The following is a 19,594-nucleotide window of genomic DNA, read 5'->3' on the forward strand; positions in this document are numbered from 1 at the left end:
CCTGCCACCACCCCACCTCCATGCCTCATCTCGCAAGATCTTGCCAGAAATCAGTGCCAATGCCAGTGGCAGAGGCGATGGGCTGGGTGGGGCACTCATAGGGGCATGGCCTCAGGACCTATTGCTGTTTGAGGAAACTGCTTCACCCTGGCTCATGGGTGAGCCGGCCCTTGGCCAGATAGAGAGGCCTAGAAGGCCACATTTAGCCCTGGGTCTGAGGTTCTCTACTCTTACCTTGAAGACCCATTCAGTTTCAGCGGCAAATTGAAATATGCATGATTCACTAGGCCTACGTGGGTGATGGGAGAAGATCCTTCCTATTTTATTCTCAGATGCGAGAAGTCATTTTGTACTGGGTTTTTTATCCACTAGGTTGTGTACTTGGTATTCTCTGTTGTAGAGTATATTGTGCTGAAACTCACCCTGCAAACTTTGGGTGAAGGGCAGGATATAAATACTGCAGACAAACCCAGAGGACATTTGCAAGGCATGAGTTGACTCTCAACTCCTCTCTCGCTATTTACATACAGTATTGTTATCTACGTTTCCAAATTGCTCCTCATCTGAATTTTGCAGTGGATTTTGTAGTTCTGAATCACCTGGGGAAGGGTCATAGGCCAGTGGCAGAGAATCTGCTTTGCATGCAAAAGGTTCCCAGTTCCAATCCCTGGCATCCCCAGGTAGGGCTGGGAGAGAACCCCACCTGGAACCCTGGCAAGCCACTAAATAGAAGTGTGGACAATGCTGAACTGGATGGATCCATGGTCTAACTCAGCAGAAGATGGCTTCCTACATTTCTGTGTTAACAGTTGCTCTCTGGGGAGCCAGTGTGGTGTAGTGGTTAAGAGCGGTAGTCTCATAATCTGGGAAACCGGGTTCGAGTCTCCGCTCCTCCACATGCAGCTGCTGGGTGACCTTGGGCCAGTCACACTTCTTTGAAGTCTCTCAGCCCCACTCACCTCACAGAGTGTTTGTTGTGGGGGAGGAAGGGAAAGGAGAATGTTAGCCGCTTTGAGACTCCTTAAAGGGAGTGAAAGGCGGGATATCAAATCCAAACTCTTCTTCTTCTTCTTCTTCTTCTCCTACTGTTCCCCATGGGAGACAAAGGTCACTCACTCTGGGCCAGCTCAGGACTTCATGGCTGCCCTGTTGATGACCGTGGAGTTCCCCCAGCATATCATCAACCTAACCCATGTGTCATGCCATTCTCTGGGTCTGGTTATCTCAACCAGGCCAGAAGAGGGTGATCTGAGAGTGGGGGGAATATTAATATCAGCTGCTTTTTTTCATGGTCAGATCACCTCTTGATGAGATTTAGACTTCCAATGGCTTTTCCCTTCTGCAGAGTTTGGGAAACCTATTAGGATGGTCCACCTATGGAGGCTAATGCATCCAGGTGGTTTGGGGGAATTTTCCAGCTAACACAATTCATGCTCCTGTTGAAGCTCTGTTTTAATAGTAGAATACTTGGATGGACCGGGCTGTTGATACAATGGCCCCTGAGCGCCCTCTCCCAATTGATAGGGACTGGCTGGCTCCTTGGTGTGCACCAGAGCTAAGGGGGATGAAAGAAGCTTGGAGATGGCTTGAAAGCAAATAGACAAACACTCCAGGTTCCCCATTCCTGATGCAACAACCTTGCAGAGTGTAAAAGAGAAAAGGAAGCTTGTTTTCCATCGTACGTGGACCAAAGGTGCCCATTCTACTTTCCCACCTCGCAAAGGTGTTGGATACAAAAAGATGAGATGTAATTAGTTTCCTGTTGGCTGTTGACATATGGTAGCAGGTAACTTCAGATGCTGGCTAAGTGCGGAGCTAAAGTTTCAAAGGGAATTAAGGTAATGGATAGTCATGGAGGGGGTGCAGCCTGGTTGCTCCACGGAAAAGTAAAACCCAAGATCCACTGATTGCAATACTTTTGCCAGGACAGTAGGTAGCTCTTCATCATTCTCTCCTGAGCAATTTTCTAGGGACCATGTGCCACTGGTGAGCGAGACCAGAGGGAAAGATGGGTGGAGCAAGGACTAAATATAAATTTCACCTTTACAGATGCTGTGCCACTAAGTTAGCACTGAGATTCAAGTCCTAGACCAGCAAATTAGGGCGCCCTGCTGTAAACAGCAGGCACAATCAATTTTGCCTCCCCCCTAGTGAAGAATTACAAATGTGGCAATGAATTGACTAACTACTCCACCTGTAGTTCCAGCTACTCTTTCAGAAATAATCGTTTCAGAGTGCCGTTTCCCTCCAGAGCAATTACCTTTTTTCAGGTAGTCTGCAATATTACTTTGGTCCATTATTTCAATTGTCATTGAGTTTCAGACTCAAAATGTTCTGGCCATTAATAAATTGCTTCAAGTATGCTTTTGAGGTCTACACTTGCCTTGGTTCTGAAAAACAGCTGAGATGAACTTCAAAATGTGGACAGCTGTTCATGAGAACAGATTCCTTGAAAGATGCATTTTACTCACACGTTTTTTGAATGCTAAGATTCAGGGCAGCAGTCATCCTTATTTTTCTCACCTGCCACTCTGAATGTAAAGATGGGGGAGAACTTTGATTTGGGTCACATTTCGGTGCAAACTTACATATTTCACAACTTCCTGAAATGATGTACCAACAGAAACATAGCTATCCTTTGAAATTCTCAACTCTCCAGTCCAGAAAAGTGTAAAGAAATAATGTATATCAGGGGTAAACGTGCATAGAAATACACAAACTAATGAACATGATGTACAAAAATATATATATTTTATTGGGGAAGTTTCTTGCAAAAATGTGCACATTGCAGGAAATGGGCCATAAAATGATGGCAAATATTCGTGAGGCCTTTTTTTTTTTTTTAAGGCAAAGTGTTGTGGAAATGTGGAGAACTGAACTAGTTTGGTTTTTTGATATTCTGCTGCACACTTCACTTGAGGTCCTGTTAGTTTGAGAATCAAGGTCAGGAGGAAGAAAAGGTAGAGTATATAAAAGGATCCCACTGTGCTCAAAGGAAGCTGCTGGGTACCAAAGCTCACTTTCAAACCTCACATTTTAAAGAATGGTATCTGGACAATTCAAGCTCCCCAGATGTCAATAACTTGGTGGACCGGGTTTTAGTTTTAACAGGAAGGAGACGAGCAGACACTTGAATTTACAAGTTCTCTCGGCTCTCCTTCAGGATTCCTTGTTAATGGATCGCAAGACTTGTTATTCTATATGCTTGATTATCTTTAATGAAGCTTTCCACCAATTACCCAGAGTGGATGTGAAGCTCACTGGCCTGTAATATTCTGGATTCTCTCGCCCCCACCACCTCCATTCCCATATAACTTTAAAAAAATCATGTTATGTTAGCCACGTCAGAAACGAGTAGCATGTTTTTGCTCTGAGAGCATGCAGTCCTAACAACATAAGAAGAGCCAAAGGCCAGGGCCAGCCCAATCAATTTTGTCACCTGAGGCAAACCACAAAATGGTGTCTCTTTCTCCCCACCAGGAAAGAAGGTGTGAGTGAAGATCTATATCAGGAGCAAGGGGGAAATAAAGCAAGGAGCAAGGGGGATCTCTTGGCCCCATGGAACTTGCCACCTGAGGCAGTCACCTCACCTTGCTTCATGTGTGGGCCAGCCTTGCCGAAGGCCCATCTGGTCTAACATCCTGTTTTCACAGTGGACAGTCAGATGAAGACATAGGAAGATTCACAGAGGACCAGGCTATCAACAGCCACTAGCCACTGCAGCTTTGTTCTACCCCCACTGCCAGAGTCATTATGCCTCTGAATACCAGTTGCTGGAAACTGAAGGTGGGCAATGTGCTGTTGTGCTTTGGTCCAACTTGTTGGCTTCCTAGAGGCATCTGGTTAGCCACAGTGAGAACAGGATTGTGGACCTGATGGGCCATTGGCCTGATCCAGCAGGCTCACCTTACCTTCTTGGGCTTGTAGCCAACTAGGTCCAACTCAGAGTAGACCCACTGAATTTAATGGACCTATGCTAAGCACATTCAATGGGTCTATTCCGAGTAGGACTAGCATGCAACACAACCATACATAAATCAAAGGTGTCCACATGCAGCCCCTAGGAGGGGTTGTTAAGGCCCCTGATGGAAAGAGAAGGCCATCATCTTAGGAATGCCATCTTGGAATCTTAGGAATGCCATCATCTTAGGAATGCCATCTTAGGAATGCCATCATCTTAGGAATGCCATCTTAGGAATCATCTTAGGAATGCCATCTTGAATCCAGGAACATGGAAATCCTGGAATGCAAGGTCCGGGAGTGACCAGAGCTTGGCTGGGGGATATGCTGGGCACATCTAGTGGGGATTCTGTATAGGGCTAGGAAGGGAATCAGCCAGAACATGCAATAAAGGTGGAGAGTGCATTAACATAACTAGAATCTAGAAATTGTAGCCGACTTAGACCTACTCAAAGTAGACCCATTTAAATTAAGGGACCTAAGTTAGTTATGCCCATTAATTTCAATGGATCTAGGACTGGCATGGGATAAAACCCCAGCTGTTCATCAAGTGAACCATTGAATCATAGGATTTTAGGGTTGGAAGGGACAAAATGGATCATCTAGTCTAACCTCCTGCAATGCAGAAATAAAGATGCCAGCTGTCTTGAAAATATGTAAGTCCTAGCTAGGCCAGAAGCAGAAGAATGCCTGCCTGCCTGCCTGGTGGGGGCAGGAGCTATTTGCTGGAACCAGGGATAATAACAGACCTGCTTCAACCTTAATTCTGCAGCCTTGGCCTGTCTTCTCCAACAAAGCTCCAGAGCCCCTGGTCCTAGCCCTCATGAAGCCAATTCCTATCAGAAGTGCTTTTCTTAAATGTAAACCGTGACATTCATTTGTCCATAGGATGCTGGCTAAAGAGGAAACTGCTGGAAGGACTGATATTGCAGAAGCTCAAAGGGCATTTTTGATGCTCTCCGACAAGCTGCTAACTTTGCAAGAAAGACGACTGTCAGTTCATATGAATCTGCACACAGCATCTCAAAAGGGCACCAGAGGCTTCAAGTCCAGGAAGTGGGTCTAACAGGTAGATCAGGGCGGGCACAGTATCCGCTTCTCCGGCAGACATTGCTCTGACAGATATATTGTCTTTTCCAGATTGCCAGCCCATAGCGCTGTGGTGCTCCTATGAGCGTTCTGGGCTTTTCAGCTTAGGGAAACGACACGTAAGAGGTGACATGAGAGAAGCTTATAAAATTATGCTGGGCAGGGAGAGAGTGGATAGAGAAAGGTTTTCCTCCCTCACTCATAACACTAGAATTTGTGGGCATCCAAGGAAGCTGAATTTTGGAAGTTTCAGAAGGGAGAAAAATAATAGACGTAGTTAAACTATGGAACTTGCTCCTACAGGAAGCAGTGATGGCCACCAATTAAAGGTAAAGGTACCCCTGACCATTAGGTCCAGTCGCGGATGACTCTGGGGTTGCGGCGCTTATCTCGCTTTACTGGCCAAGGGAGCCAGCGTTTGTCCACAGACAGCTTCCGGGTCATGTGACCAGCATGACTAAGCCGCTTCTGGCGAACCAGAGCAGCGCACGGAAACACCGTTTACCTTCCCGCCGGAGCGGTACCTATTTATCTACTTGCACTTTGATGTGCTTTTGAACTGCTAGGTGGGCAGGGGCTGGGACCGAACAATGAGAGCTCACCCCATCGCGGGGATTCAAACCACCGACCTTCTGATTGGCAAGCCCTAGGCTCTGTGGTTCAGACCACAGTGCCACCCACGCACCTGGCCACCAACTTAGATGCCTTTAAAAGAGGATTGGACAAATTCGAGGAGAGGGCTGCCAACGGTTGCTAGACATGACGGCTGGGCTCTGCCTCCACAATCAGAGGCAGTGATGCTCCTGAATGCCAGCTGCTAGAAACAACAGCTCTTGCACTCGGGTCCTGCTTGTCGGTTTCCCACAGACCTCTGGTTTGCCACTGTGAGAACAGGATGCTAGGCTAGATGGGCCATTGGCCTCATCCAGCAGAGGGCTCTTCTGTTTGTCCTTATAACAGCCAGGATCCCCCTACATTCCAACTCACCGCCATCACTTAGATCCAGACACAGATTGCCATGTTGCTATCTTACCTGGCTGGTGGGTCATTGATACTTCCCAGGAGGGAAGGTGACAGAGAGGCAAATGCACCAGGAGGAACATTGGGCAGGTTCTGCCACCACACTTGCACCACACCGCCCTCGCTACTAATTTGCCCCTCCCAATAAGCGACAGCGACTCATCTTGCTGGGAAGCTTGCGGAGAGACTCCCTTCCACCCAGTGAGTCGCTTCCGCTCAGATCCGTGGGTGGAAATTTGTGGATGGTGCCCAGGGCCAGATTTAGGTTTGATGAGGCCCTAAGCTACTGAAGGTAAAGGGGCCCTTTATATGTCCAGCTGTCCTTTGTCAACAACAAATTGTCACTGTTTTTTGTGTTGAATATATGCTATATGGTAATTTATGGACCTAATAGGTATCTACAGGACGCGAGTGGCGCTGTGGTCTAAACCACTGAGCTTAGGACTTGCCGATCAGAAGGCCGGCGGTTTGAATCCCTGTGACGGGGTGAGCTCCCGTTGCTCAGTCCCTGCTCCTGCCAACCTAGCAGTTCGAAAGCACCTCAAAGTGCAAGTAGATAAATAGGTACCGCTCTGGTGGGAAGGCAAACTGCGTTTCCATTCGCTGCTCTAGTTTCACCAGAAGTGGTTTAGTCATGCTGGCCACATGACCCGGAAAAACTGTCTGTGGACAAAGGTCGGCTCCCTCAGCGAGTAAAGTGAGACGAGTGCCACAACCCGAGAGTCGTTCACGACTGGACTTAACTGCCAGGGGTCCTTTACCTTTATCTAAGGCCATTTTTACATGAAAAAATATGTATTTTATCAAAGTAATTTTTGAACTTATATTTTGGAAATGTACATCCAGGTTCTTTCTCCTTTAGATTTTTTGGGGGCCCTAAGCTACAGCTTTTAGGCTGTAAGCTTACAGAACCTTTTAATGAGGGTGAAAGAGGAGAGCGCAAAATATGGTCTGAAGCTCAATATCAAAAAAACGAAGATCATGGCCACTGGTCCCATCACCTCCTGGCAAATAGAAGGGGAAGAAATGGAGGCAGTGACAGATTTTACTTTCTTGGGCTCCATGATCACTGCAGATGGTGACAGCAGCCACGAAATTAAAAGACGCCTGCTTCTTGGGAGAAGGGCAATGACAGGCCTAGACAGCATCTTGAGAAGTAGAGATGTCACCTTGCCAACAAAGGTCCGTATAGTTAAAGCCATGGTCTTCCCAGTAGTGATGTATGGAAGTGAGAGCTGGACCATAAAGAAGGCTGATCGCCGAAGAATTGATGCTTTTGAATTATGGTGCTGGAGAAGACTCTTGAGAGTCCCATGGACGGCAAGAAGATCAAATGCATCCATTCTTAAGGAAATCAGACCTGAGTGCTCACTGGAAGGACAGATCGTGAAGCTGAGGCTCCAGTACTTTGGCCACCTCATGAGAAGAGAAGACTCCCTGGAGAAGACACTGATGCTGGGAAAGATGGAGGGCACAAGGAGAAGGGGGCGACAGAGGACGAGATGGTTGGATAGTGTTTTCGAGGTTACCAGCATGAGTTTGACCAAACTGCGGGAGGCAGTGGAGGACAGAGGTGCCTGGCGTGCTCTGGTCCATGGGGTCACGAAGAGTCGGACACGACTAAACGACTAAACAACAACAACAAAGCTACAGCTTGTTTAGCTTATACGTAAATCCAGCACTGATGGTGCCACAGGCCCCTGCATTAAAAGCATGTTGCCACTTGAGCACATTCCTTTAGTGGTATTCCATCAGCTCTCTTGAATTCTCTTTTGTTAAGACGTGAGGCGAGCCCCAGCGTCGTTCCATTTTCCACATTCGTCGAAGCCTTTCCTTTTCTTCCAAGCATTCCTAAACTGGGTTGCAATCCAAACCTTACCTACCTGGGAGTAAGGGTGGGGGAAGAAATTGTTAGCATTTTAAGGAGAAGCTACCTAATTTGCACTTCTCAAAGCAATACACGGGCTGAAACATAGCCATCCTACAACATTCACACTCCTCCGAACTTTGCAATGCAGTTCTCCAACCAAAATAATGTGCACAAAAAATACATATATTAAGAGAAAGGGTGCATAATGATGAATTAACCAGTGAAAAAGCATTAGAAGATGCACTATATTAAGGAAAAATATTTGCAAAAAATGTATTAGTCAATAATTCATGCACAAATGGTTTTATTGGGAGAAATTTGCACTAAATGTTGATGAGCTTTCATGAGGATTTAAAAACAAATAAACAGAAAATAGCTGCAGAAATGTAGAGAACGGATTTTAGGCTGGCAAACTGAGGAACTGAGAAAAGCAAAAATTGACAGATATGCCCATCCCTATCTGAGATTAAGGCCTATTGAATTCAATGAGACTTCCGAGAATATGGGTTGTATTACAGCTTTAGTCCGTTTTATTTTTGCAGATTTCAATTCCTGATGGATTTTTAATGTTTTAATACCGTTCTGAGGATCAGTATTAGAGGGTTTATAAATCCTTATGTAAAAATAAGCAAATTTGTGACATAACACTGCATCAAACCACCCAAAAAGGGTAGCTGGGCACTCTGGATTGGATTAAATTATCAGCACTGGAATCTTTGAATAGTCTGTCTGAACTGGTGTGATGACCCATTTACTTTCCCAGCTCTATTGTAAAACAGAGCTCTGTCGTAAACAGAGATAGATGCAAAGGGAGAGAATGCTTGAAGCTGAGAGTCGTGTTGCCTAATTAGGTGAATGGTGCACTAATTGTTGGGGTTGCGAGTTGCTGTTGGGTGTGGGCGAGCACACACATTCTGCCCAGGTGATTACACTTCAGCTAAAACCCAGGGGAAGATGTGATGAGGTAACTCCTCCGAAGGAGCTTCTGTTGGCAGAGTAGCAGAATTGCAGCTAGGAAGCCACATCATGTGAAATACTGCCCCTTTCCTTGAAATTAAAACAATGTCCAAACACTTGTTAAAATATCCCAAAGCTTGCAGAACATACAGCTAAAGAAAAATATATGCAGAGTATTTGCATTTGCATGTTTCTCCAAGCATGGCCTTGGTTTTTCTTAGTTGAAGATTATAGCTTCTTCCTTAAACATTCAAACAAACTGCATCTTTCTCTCTTTCCGGTACTTGCATCCAGCCTTCTCCACATGCAGCCAGGCCATGAAGTTCCTTCTTGAAGGTTTCTGCTTGCTCCTTCCAGCAGACTACTGCTTATTGCTTCTTTGGGAGAACATCAAATTCTGTACCTCTTTCTGTCACATACACTCACACAGAAACATTAAAACTCCTCTATTGTATTGAGAGTGAGAGAGTTATCTAACATTGTCTCTTCAGTGTTCATGGAGATGCAGCCATTAAAAGTCCCTCACACACAAAACAAAATGTAGGATGCAATAAGATGCCTCCCATGTGACCAGAGTTAACCTATCACACGAGAGTTCCCGGGGAACATTCCAGAATCAAACACACAGTAATATATTCAAGCAACCCCAATTTCAGCAAATGAAATTATGGCTTCTTCCCACCCTTCAAAGTTCAGGAAGTGCAGGCAACTGAAGAGGCTGCACAGAGTCGGAGGAGTATTTAACAAAAAAAGAGAAAAGGACAGAGTGCCAAGTCTAGCATCATTCTAGAGAAATTCTAAAGCACCCTGAAAAGGAGGCTTTTTGAAAAATTAAATTTGGACATTTATTTTGCAGGTAGAGAAAACCTATGGGAAATGGGAGGACAGATTTCAGCACTGCACAAGTCCTTATCCAGTCAACACTAGATGTCAAATTGATGTTTCTTTGTGGAAATGGACCACTTGCTTCCGCCCTCCCCTCTCCCTCCTGCTGTCCCTGAAGGAATTATTTGTGGGTTAGTTTGCTTGTTTTTGACAGAGAGGCCCATACAAATCGATTCATTAATTCAGTTAGAGCTCTCTGGGTTAGCCTGAAATTGATACACTGCCCTGGACTTAGCATGCTGTGCTAATCGATCAAGCAAGTTCAACATGAGGCAACTGTTACTGCTCAGAATGGGTTTCTCTGGCGTGTCAACGTGTAGCATCCTATCCCCACCCCAAATACCCCCCAGGACAAGAATGCAGCCTATTTATGACTTGATGTTTTTTGACATTTCACTTGCCTTGCTAATAAGATGGGTGAGATGTCAGGACGGATTAAATCAGTGTGCACAGCAAATCCCCAGAGGCCAATACTGGGAGAATTGAATGTGGTTTATCTCTCTCTCTCTGTGTCTCTCTCTCTCTCTTTCGTGTGTGTGTGTGTTTTAAAATAAAACAGAATTCGCTACCCAAATCTAACAGCTTGCAATCACAGCGTTTTGAATTGCTTGGAGAAATCATGCAGTCCGGAAAGAGGCTCTGCTTTTGTACAAAACAAAACCCCCGTGTCTCAGTAGAAATCCATTTGGATCTTTGCTTCGGAGAAAGAAAAGCCACTCAGGTGCCAGAGGAAAGAGAGGGAGTGGCCAATCGTCAGCCTCCTCAAGCTCCTGACGAGATCCAAAGGCTGTAGCTCAGTGGCAGAGGACCTGCTTTTTATGCCAAAGGTCCACAGGTTCGATCCCCACCGTCTCCAGGTAGGGAGGGGAAAGTCTCCTGTGTGGAAACCCCTGAGAGCTACTGCCAACCTGTGCAGATGACAGGTGGGGAACCTCAGGCCTGGGGTCTGAATGTGGCCCTCATGTTTCTATGTCTGGCCCTTGGGCCACATGAACACTGGCTTTGCCTCGCACCACCTTGAGGTGTGTTGGCTGCAATGTGTCCTTGAACATTAGGCCAATATTCTGTCATCATTGTCCAACTCTGCCTAAATGTACTAAGTATATGAGCGCCTTCTTTCACTCTTAAGTAACTTTTACACTGTTGCCATTTTCTTACATTTTCACTTCCTATTCTGTAATGAGTGAGATATTATTATTATTATTATTATTATTATTATTATTATTATTATTATTACAGTGGTACCTCGGGTTACATATGCTTCAGGTTAAATGCGCTTCAGGTTACAGATTCCGCTAACCCAGAAATAGTACCTTGGGTTAAGAACTTTGCTTCAGGATGAGAACAGAAATTGTGCTCTGGCGGCGTGGCAGCAGTGGGAGGCCCCATTAGCTAAAGTGGTGCTTCAGGTTAAGAACAGTTTCAGGTTAAGAACGGACCTCCAGAACGAATTAAGTACTTAACCCGAGGTACCACTGTATTATTATGCCTTTTCCCAATATCTAGCCTCATTGTGCTGATGGAAATTGTAATCCAACAACATTTTGATGCCACCCGGCTGTGGAAGTGTGATCTTGCGTTACATAAACTTGCTGCAACAGCGGTTTGTTAACTCTACTTTTGCAGGTCCTTTTTCTTTGTGAATTGATTAATAATGGAAATAAGTCACAAGCTAGATCTAAGTGTACTTCTTCTTATTACATTTAATAATCACCTTCTAAACCACCATCTCAAGGCAATTTACACATAAGATTATTAAAACAGTTAAAACCACAAAAACAAACACCTGTGAAACAAGGCTAAAAGCCTAAAAACATTCCTTCTTTGCAACCAAAATCATTTTGCTTTGTTACGGAGCCACCATAAATGGACTGTTCCACATTTTCCAGCACTGACTTGGTCAAAATTCCAGGAGCAGAGGAGGGATAAAAAGGCATTGACTCATCACCACCATTTTTGCAGTACCAAACCCCTCAGAGTCTGGGGCAGCTGCTCCTTGTTTCCTTAGTCTCAGACTGCAGTTTGTCTTCTTGACAGACCAGACCTCACCACAGCGGGAAGAAGATAAACCCCACCCCACCACGTCCTTTAACCTATCTTGTGGTGCTCCAAGTTTTGCTAGGCCACATCTGCCAACATCTTTGACCTCTGGCCATGTTGGCTGGGTCTGATGGGAATAGCAATCCAACAGAAGGGGAATGGGCACCAGGTTCCTTATCCTTGTTTTTGACTTCCTTCAAGAGGCATCCTTAGGTTTCTCCTCCTCTCTCTTCCCTGGGATTCCCTTCAAAGCTTATTATAAGCCTTGAGGAGGTATCTAGAGTAAGGTTACCAGACGTCCCCATTTCATGGGGACAGTTCCCGGATTTACAAATCAGTCCCCTGACAAAATCCATCTACAGTGGTACCTCGGGTTATAGTCGCTTCAGGTTACAGACTCCGCAAACCCAGAAATAGTACCTCGGGTTAAGAACTTTGCTTCAGGATGAGAACAGAAATCGTGTGGCAGCAGTGGGAGGCCCCATTAGCTAAAGTGGTGCCTCAGGTTAAGAACAGTTTCAGGTTAAGAACGGACCTTCAGAACGAATTAAGTTCTTAACCCAAGGTACCACTGTATTTAGTAGGAAGTTGAAAAGTGTTCCCGGATTCATTGAAAAAATATGGTAACCTTAGTCTAGAGGCCTGATGCCAACCTTCAATCCTACTCATACCACCTGAGCTAATCACTACTCAGGCGACTCATGAGCAGCGGCTGAACAAGCTGATTGGGTGCCTGTGGTGGCACGCGTGCCCTGCACCCAGGGGCGGAGCCAGCTGCCCATGGGAGTGGGGCCAGCCACTCGTGGGGTGGGGCAAGCCAGGGCAGGATGCTCCACAGGGCCTCCAAGGAGTCTGCCTGCCTCCTCCCACTCAGCCACCCTACAGCTGAAGGGGAGGCGACGGGCGGACCATTTGGTGCAATGCAGAGCCTGTGGTCCCGCGGTGAGTGCCGCCCGGCATTTTGTCACCCCGCTCAGTGGTGACACCCGGGGCGGACCGCCCCACCGCACCCCCTTCCTCCGCCCCTGCTCATGAGCAATCAGGGAGCCTAGCAGATTCTTCCCCACATTTATTCCCCATCAAAGAAGATCCTGACAGATTTCAGTTCAACTGATCAGGAACTTTATTAAAAGAATATAGCCTCAGCCATGCCAAAGAAAAAGGACTTAATCTGTTTCTGTTAATCTAAGGTTGCCAGACGTCCCCGTTTCCCAGGGACGGTCCCCGGATTTACAAATCAGTCCCCATACAAAATCCATTGAAGTTGAAAAGTGTCCCCAGATTCATTTAAAAAAAATCTGGTAACCTTATGTTAATCTGGAATCAATTCTGAGGAAATCAAGTAGCAGTATATGTAGGTCATTACATACTCTCCAACATTTCTCTGATGAAAATAGGGACATCTAGCTTCAATTGTTATTGTTTCGTTATTGTTATTTTACTATTTATACCCCGCCCATCTGACTGGGTTGCCCCAGCCACTCTGGGCAGTTTCCAACATATATGAAAAAATAAACAGACATTAAACATTTTTAAGAACCTTCCCTATACAGAGCTGCCTTCAGATGGTACAGTGGTTGGATAATTCCATACCATCCAACATTGATCAAATGAAAATAGGGACCTCCTAAGGAAAAGTGGGACATTCCAGGATCAAATCAGAAACTGGGATGGCTTTTGTAAATCTGGGACTGTCCCTGGAAAATAGGGACACCTGGAGAGTGTGTCTTTATTATTGTTGTTATTTGTTTGTTAACTGTGTGGATTTTGAGTTAAACTGTGTGATTTGCAAAATTGTGGCTCCCTCTAGTGTCAATTTTGGAAGCTTACTTTCAAGCTCACGTCAACCTTTTCAGGTGCCTAGAAAACTAGATGTGTTTATAATTGCTGCATTTGGCAATGGAAAATAGTTGCTTTTCAAAGGACCTTTGCTTTGAATCTGCATTGCACTGATGTCAAGGATTTAATATATGAGGGGTGCACAAGAGATACTGCATCTGTTTTTCCTAGAAGAAGGTCTCCAAGGAAATTACTAAAATTCTTAAGGAAAAGATCTGTTTCTAAAGTCTCTTTGAAGGGTCCAGCTGAATTACAAAATATAGGGAACTGTTCATTTCTGCCATCTGCACAATTATATACCCAATTCAAGTTGTGCCCCACTGCTTCAAATTGGGCCGCACTGGCTAGCCCTAAGTCGAATAGTTGCTGGACCTGAGTTGCCCTGCCCTTGCATGAAGTCTTGGGTTTACAATTTTGGGAGAGGGGAGACTGCAGCACTGGGGGGCGGACAGGCTGGCAAGGCCCCCTAGATTTAGAGGCCCAAATTGTCCTGTCCTCACAGGAAGTCTTGGGTTTGCAATTTAGGGAGAGGGGAGACTGCCCACTGGGGAGCGGGAGTGCTGGCGAGGCCCCCTACATTTAGAGGCCCCAGGCTTCAGATTACATAGCCTACACATAAATCCTGCACTGCCCTTTGAAATTCCTACCCTGCATCAGGCAGTCCCCAGACAGGTTACAACAATCTAAAATTCAGCCTTGAAAACAGTTAGAACAAATCATAGCCACAGGGTAGTCAAAAACATGCATCTCACGTGTCAGAGACTAGGGCAAAGAGATTCACATAGCAAAGCTGTGAGATGAACCTCTGTGGAGAAGGGATTCCACATCCTAAGAGCTACCATGAAAATGTTCTCTCCCAAGCTACCACCATCCCAGATGTCTGAGGGTGGTAGAACTACCTTTGTGAACCACAGCACCAGAGAGGGTCTATAGCGAAGTGGGCAGTCTTTCAGATATTTGGGGCCTACGACATTTAGGGCTTTGAATGCTAACCTTGAATTTGGCCTGGAATCAAACTGGCAACCAATGCAGCTGTTCATTTGAGTTCTAAAGGCAACCCCTGCCAGCAATCTGGTGGGTGCATTTTGGAGCAGTTTCTGAGTTGTCTTCAAGGGTAGCCCCGTGTAGAGTTCATTGCAAGAATCCATTCTGGAAGTTACTAGAACACAGAGTACTGTTTCGCCATATATATTTCCCCTAATTTGAATTTCCCTAATATGACTCATTTGATATTCCCCCTAATATGATTAATTTTCACATGCTATTCAATTGTGCAGTTTTATGTCTCCATTACCCTAGTTTGTGTAATTCTGCACACACTTCTTGGCTGAAGAACCACATTGAAAAATTCGGAGAAGCTTGGATTTTGAAGGAGGCCGATTTTCAGTTTGTGTCCTCCCTCCCCCCCCCCCCAAGTGCAAATTAGGAAGGTCCACCTTCAAATGGGAACCAAATCCAGTTACTCCCTCTATCCCTAGTTCCATTACATAAAATTTGTCCCATTGGCTATAAGGGTCTCTTACCAATTGCTCAACCACACCTCTCCTGTTCCACCCATTGAAATCTTCAGCCCTGATTAATATTGTCATCACAGTTGTCCGGTCAGTAGTTTAGCAGAGGATGTTCTCCGTGGATCAGCTGCAGCTGGCAACGGAGGCTCAAAAGGCAATTGCCGCTGTCCGCAGTACGTGGCGGCAGACATGCACATCACCCATTGAGCCCATGGCAATTCAGCCAAACCCAAATCCACAGCTGTCAGAGGCTGAAAGGAAACGTTTGTGTCTACAGCTGACCCTGAGTTGGTACCGTGCTGTCTTTCAAATTGGCCTCATGAAGGGCTCTGTGGAAGGCCAGCAACTAGAAATAAGGAAAACTGAATGAAGATATGAATGGTTTATCGCCCTTTCGCCAACCAGGCCTAATGCATACACACACTAATGCACACATCACAAGGCAAAGGTAAGCATCAAAATAAGCATATGTCAAAAAAGTGCCTTTAAATACCTCCTAAAGAAACATCTTTTCAGTCATTCCCAGGTTCAAAAGTTCATCGTACTGTTGAGTTTTATTATTCATTTAATGGAATGGCTTCAAAGGTTTATTCCTTTGAATTTTTCATTTAAATGTTGCATATACATTCTTCTTTCTCTTTGCACAAAACACAGTAAGATAATTTTTTAAAAACTGCTTAGGGAGTTGGCATTTCAGCTGACTTCCTATTAGTGCCAGTTGAGTCTTTCCTTGCTGTGAAACTGCAGCTTCCAAGAGGCACTTTTGCGGGGATTGTGCAGTGCAGCATTGTGGATAGAGTGTCAAGCTAGGACCTGGGAGATGAGGGTTCAAGTCTCCATTCAGTCATGAAGCTCACTGGGTGATCTTGGGACAGTCCCCGTCTGCCAACTTTACCTACCTCACAGGCTTGTTGTGAGCATAAAATGGGGAAGAGGAGAACCACGTACGTTCCTTGGAGCTCCGGCAGAGGAAATGTGGGTGTCAGGAAACTGACATCAGAACAGAGCAGAGTGGAGAGGCTAGGCTCCCCAATGATGCTGGAGAGGGAACCAGTACAGGGGTAGAGAGGACTTCCGCTGGGGAAGAAAGGCAAGGTGACACAAGGAAGAAAGAAGGTATTGAGAGCCTTTCGGAGGGGAGGCTCCGAGACTCTTCTAGTGAAGTCAGTGAGGAGAGTGGAGGACCACCGATAGGCACGCCCACTCTGCGCAGAAGGCTGCCGCGCAGAGAGGCTAGAAGAAGGCTGTCCGTTAAGGAATTTTTATGCTGGAGGAAGTTTAGGAAACGCCCACTGACGGATTCTGCCAGCGACTGAAGCAGTCGTGCCCAAGGGGGGCTGCTCAGCCGGGGGGAAAAGCAACCGCATCCAGCAGTTTGGAGCAGGCGGAGGTTACACACAAGCAACCCCAATTCCCATGATAGTGGGCTATAAATTAAATAAATACTCTTTGCTCTGTTTTTAGTGGTGCACGTATGTCATTCTGCAAGTAGGCAAAAAACACCGTAAGAAAAGTCATCATGGTGTGAGAGTATGATCAGTTATATTAGGGTGGGTTTGCATCCTGTAGCGCATCAGAAAAACCACTATTACTTGCTTTATAATAAATCTTGATGAATTTGCACATGGAATTGATTGAAGTGCAGTTCTGGGGGGGGGGGGCGTTCAATGTTTGCTGAATATCTGCAAGAGCATCACTAATGTATTAAGAGGCAGGAGAAGCTGCAACGGAAATGAAGAAAATTTTAAAAAATCCTGCAAACTGCACACACACAGATTACATAATCATAGAATCATAGAAATGTAAAGCTGAAAGGGACCCCAAGCATCATCTAGTTCAACCGCCTGCAACGTAGGAATTTTATAAATCAATATTATAAATTCTGCTAGTGAAAACCGGAGTTCTGTTTTTGGTCTATAGCCTCAATCCCCAACCCCATGTGGCTGATAGGAAGATAGGGAGGAGACAATACCTGGGAAGACATCACCCTCCCTTTTCAGGATCTTCCAGGGTTCACCTAAATTCTTACACAGGTTCACATAATAATAATAATAATAATAATAATAATAATAATAATAATAATTTATTATCTATACTCCGCCCAGCCACTCTGGGCGGCTTTCAACAGAATATTAAAATACAGTAGTCTATTAAACATTAAAAGCTTCCCTAAACAGGGCTGCCTTCAGATGTCTTCTAAAAGTCTGGTAGTTGTTGTTCTCTTTGGCATCTGGTGGGAAGGAGTTCCACTACCAAGAAGGCCCTCTGCCTGGTTCCCTGTAACTTGGCTTCTCGCAGCGAGGGAACCACCAGAAGGCCCTTGGCACTGGATCTCAGTGTCCGGGCAGAACAATGGGGGTGGAGATGCTCCTTCAGGTATACTGGACCGAGGCCGTTTAGGGCTTTAAAGGTCAGCACCAACCCTTTGAATTGTGCGTAAATTCTCACTATGCCGATGCAGTCACCACCACTCCTGTAATGTAGGAGACTTAGTCTGCCGGATCAGGCAATGGCCTTTTAAGAAGGATGGCTCCTCAGAGAGGGCAAGGTTGACAGAGAGGGTCCAGGTCAACCAACCTTCAGAAGGCCTGACCCTCCTTCTGAGACAACAGCTCTCCTTTGGGGGCGTACCAGCCAGCACCTGTCACAGTGATCTGTCCAGGGTGCTGACAATGCTTTGCCTTGCCTGATTGTCATCCTGTCCTACTGGGTTTTACTTTGCCTTTCTTGGGAACTGGCCTCCAGTGAGGCTCAGGCTGACCACTGAAAGAAGAGTAGAGCTCTGATATCTTTTCAGGGACATCAGGGGCACCAAATAAGAGAGGGCAGGGGGCTGCCCCCCTCCCCAAAAAATTCAGCAATTTCCATGTGCTGATGTAACACAGCCCGGGGCCACTCAATCACAGGGGGTATGTGTTGTGCATGAGTGACACTGATTGATTGATTGATTGATTGATTGAGTGATTATTTTAAATCTGTATACTGCCCTTCATCCACAGGGGGCAGTTCACAACATAAAAATACAAAATGAGACCACAAAATAAACAATAAAACAAAAACAAACCAATAACCGCCCTCTCCCACAAACACATTTAAAAGGCCATAGAAAGTTAACCAGCCAACATCGTGGTTATAGAGAAATGTTTTGGCCTTGCACCTAAAGATATGCAAGGAAGATATAAATATGTGCAGGAGTAGCAGTTGTGTCTTGCTTGTAAGCTTCACCTTCCCTGAAATGTGTTCCTTAAGTAAAACCCACTCCAGAACAGCTCCACTCCAGTGAGGTGTAGGAAACTCTGGTTGGACTGGGTCTCCTGCAATGGAGACTCCTGAGTTGGAGGGTAGCAGAGTGACATGAACTGGCTGAAGGGGCTCTGGCACAACAACCTTGTGGGCTTGCTTCTGGGGCGGGTCCTGCATGCAATCTCCTTTCTGATTCAAAGATGCTGACCTCATCCCCTGAAGAGAGGGGATGTGGCCTGGATAGAGATGATTCTGCACATCTCGATGGGACCCTGCCCTTCCGGTAAGTGTGATTGCTGCAACCCAGTCTGCCCTTGAATCTTAAGTCAAGGGAGAGCAGAGCAAATCCAGAAGGACGCAGCAGGGTGAAGCAACAGAGCAATAAAGGAGCGGAAAGGAGGGAGTCCTCCCATCCCTTGACAACACTAGCAATTGCCAAGTGCAAAGGCAAAAGTCTGTTTCCCTGGCATGGCTCTTCTTCACGAGGTCTGTGTGTAATTATTTTAAGGGAGGAGGTGGAAAAGGTCATTGAGTACAAGCCACTCGTTTGTTTTGCTTTCATAATCTGTTTTCTCTTCTGAAATGAATTGCCAAGTCTTTCAGCCTCCTAAGAGGCTGGGCAAACTGTGTATTGTGAGAGCAAGTTGTTTGTTTGTGTGTGTCGTGTGTGTGTGTGTGTGTGTGTGTGTGAGAGAGAGAGAGAGAGAGAGAGAGAGAGAGAGAGAGAGAGAGAGAGCGCTCTGATACTTACAAAACATGTAGCCAAGCACATCTCAGAGACCAGACATTTTAGGGTGTGGTGAGTTTGAATGTTATTATTGGAAGGCACTGGTTTATAGTATGACTGAGCATCAACATTCAGACCTCCGTGAATGTAATAAAAGATACCCAAGTTCTTTAATTATCACGCAAACAGTTCTAATAATTTGTTTGCTTGTTTAAAGATCTCTTAAGCGGATCCTGCATGAAGAAAGCCTTGGAATTGAAATCCAAGAAGAACTTCACAGATACAAGCTGAACAAGAACTGAAATAATAATAATAATAATAATAATAATAATAATACATAGATCCAAAGATCCCACAACAGAAAAATACAGATATACAAACTACATAAAAGCAGAAAAACAGAAAAGAACAAAAATACAAATACATAAAAAGCCATAGTTTCTAGGGAAGGGG

The sequence above is a fragment of the Podarcis muralis genome, chromosome 7, assembly GCF_964188315.1.
Source record: "Podarcis muralis chromosome 7, rPodMur119.hap1.1, whole genome shotgun sequence".
NCBI classification, from domain to species: Eukaryota; Metazoa; Chordata; class Lepidosauria; order Squamata; family Lacertidae; genus Podarcis; species Podarcis muralis.